This window comes from Tupaia chinensis, unplaced genomic scaffold (genome assembly GCF_000334495.1).
Source record: "Tupaia chinensis unplaced genomic scaffold, TupChi_1.0 Scaffold142191_1, whole genome shotgun sequence".
Taxonomy (NCBI): Eukaryota; Metazoa; Chordata; class Mammalia; order Scandentia; family Tupaiidae; genus Tupaia; species Tupaia belangeri.
In genome coordinates this window covers 26,145-28,802 of record NW_006202042.1, presented here as the reverse complement: position 1 = coordinate 28,802, position 2,658 = coordinate 26,145, and the positions used below count along the sequence as shown (strand labels likewise).

General features: G+C 38.7%; 1 pseudogene; it reads right to left on the bottom strand.

Annotated features, from left to right (window-relative positions):
- Window positions 1–1,225: 1,225 nt before the first annotated feature.
- Window positions 1,226–1,794, bottom strand: LOC102470544 (14-3-3 protein zeta/delta pseudogene; annotated as a pseudogene).
- Between the last annotated feature and the right edge of the window lie 864 nt (window positions 1,795–2,658).

Genomic DNA, 2,658 nt, shown 5'->3' with positions numbered 1-2,658 from the left:
AAAGCAAAAAAATGTCAGTTACAGAAGCAAAGCAAGCAGGTTAATTAGTCTTGAGGATAAGTTCTGATTACAGTGAAATTTTAATGACTTCTCTGGTTCCACTCAAGGTTCTTGAGGCACGTGGGAGTGGGACTTCTTTGAATTCTATCTGCACTCAAGGGAGGGAGAGAAGGAGGCATAGTTTCTGAAATTAAATCACCCTTTCAAAATGAAGTCACACTTGCTTCATTTCCCACTTCTCTTAGAGGCGCTCCTCTAAGATGGGGTCATGCCTGCTTCACCATAAGGCACATGTGCTCACCAAAGAGACAGAAACAGAAACTGATATATTACCGCCAAGGTGGGGGAAGCTATGCCACAATCCTTTCTCTTTCATTTTCTTCTCAGGGTTTTGGACACACACAGACAAACATACAAACACTCCCACTGTGATTTTCAAAGCATCAGTCCAGGACTCTAAACATGACCAGACATATGGAGGTCAGCACCTTATACATGATGCTGCTTGTTGGCCTCTTTGAAACAATGTTTGTTTTTGTTTTTGTTTTAATCAACAATGCTGTGCCAATGGGTGGTGTGATGAAAGTGCTGGATCCCATAAGGTCAATTAAGTAGTTGAAGTCACTCACTGGATGGCTTAAAGTACATGTCAGGCATGTGTTCATGTGTACTCAAAATCCCAAAGAAAATGGGGAAGGAGTTGTGTTTTCTCTTTCTCTCTTTCTCTTCATCTCTCTCCAGTGGCAAGTGCATGTGCCCTGTAGCTAAAACTAAAACTAAAAATAAATCCTGACTACCTATATTCTGATTCAATTGTTTGAAGTAGTGTATGTTATCAAAGACTGTTTAGGAAGTTTCCTGAGGGTCCTTTGAGCACAAAACAGTTCCTCCTCCTGCTATGGCTGTTTTGGAATGGGGTTGTGCTCTACTCAAAGATCAGCAAAGTATCAAATGTACTACGTCAAACATTAGCAACTTATTTAAAAATTCTACATTTCCATAAAGGCCACCTCAAGATGAAAACAGATAACTTCCTAAATAGTAACTGACTTTAATTATCTAATATCAAGCATAAAAACCACAGGGAAATATAGAAATTCAAATACAAGTAAAATAAGTGTGTCATAAATTGTAAACAATAAACTATTTGTGGGACGAATGGATGGATGACAAAAGGCCTACTATGTAAATTTTAGAATAAGGCAGACAAAAGTTGGAAGGCTGATTAAATTTCCCCTCTTTCTCCTACTTCAGCTTTGTCTCCTTGGGTATCCAATGTCCACAATGTCAAATTGTGTCTCTGTATCTTCATTATTAGTGTGGTGGCTTTGTATGACTCTTCAATTAATGTATCAAGTTCAGCAACAGCTTTATCAAAAGCTGTCTTTCCAAGAGCAGCCTTTCTCTGAAGAGTTCCGAATCTCATAACAGAAAAGAGAAGTCAAGGGACAGATCCAATCTGATAGGATATATGGGTCGCATTTCCTTTTTCCTCATTTCTGAAGTGTCTTGTTATGGTTGTTTTGACTGATCCTTGATCCCTTTCTTATAATCTCCATCAGCAACCTCAGCCAAGTAATGGTAGTACTCACCTTTCACTTTGAAGTAGAAGATTTTACTCTCTGCTTGGAAGGCATGGTGGATCAAGAACTTTTCCAAAAGAGACAGTGCATCATTGTAGGTATATCTTAGCTTGGCCTCAACTTTCTCTCTGTACTCTCAAGTCGACTGCTGTTTTTTTCTCAGCACATTATTTTTAATGTTTCTCCATTTTTTCAGACAGAAGAGATACATTAATATAGTTTGTTGTCCAATCCATCAGCATTATTCCCATATTCAGTCTTTGGAAGGCTCAGAATAAGTGAAATTATTGGAACTTCAGCCCTTTTACAATCAAGACCTATACAGTGAGGACCACATACATTTTTGGATGCTGACTTTATAAAGTGAAGTTAGTGTCATCATCAAAGAGCTGACCCTGGATGCTCACTGCTCACAAGAGGATTATAGAAATGTGCTTTGTAGACAAGCCTTTGGTGTCTAAAAGCCACAACAATATATTAACCACAGACGATGGTTAATATATTAACCTTCTCCACTCTTCTCTCAGGGTTTTGGTCATGCATGCAGTTGTGCTGACATAATTTTCAAGTTACCAGCATCAGGTCTCATTCCATGGTCAGCCATGTGGGAATCTAGTGCCTTAACCACAAAGTTAATATATTTTAAAGCACAGTAAAGAAAACTCCCTTTAAAGCCTCAAAATATACAAGAAAAACGTGGCCATGAGATTTTGCAGTAGTTCAGGAATATTAGGTTCAACTCTGAATATAACAAGAACAAAAAGAATTTATACCCAAAGAGCAAGATGAGAGTAATTGGATAAAAAATAACTAAATGGTAACATTACAGGTAATAGAGATGCTGGCCAAATGCATTTACATATATTACATACAAGTGTGCAGATAGGACTGGGAGAACTTTCAGAAGCCTGATTATACTTTTACAAAGCAGGGGCCAGCAAGTGGCATAGTGGTCAAGGCACTGTACTCCCATGTGGTCGTCATTCGGGTCCCAGGTCCAGTGGCTTGATAGTCACTCTTTGTGCTCCAGTAATTGGTTTCAGTCTGATTTTAGCCCAGCCAACAGGGAATCTTA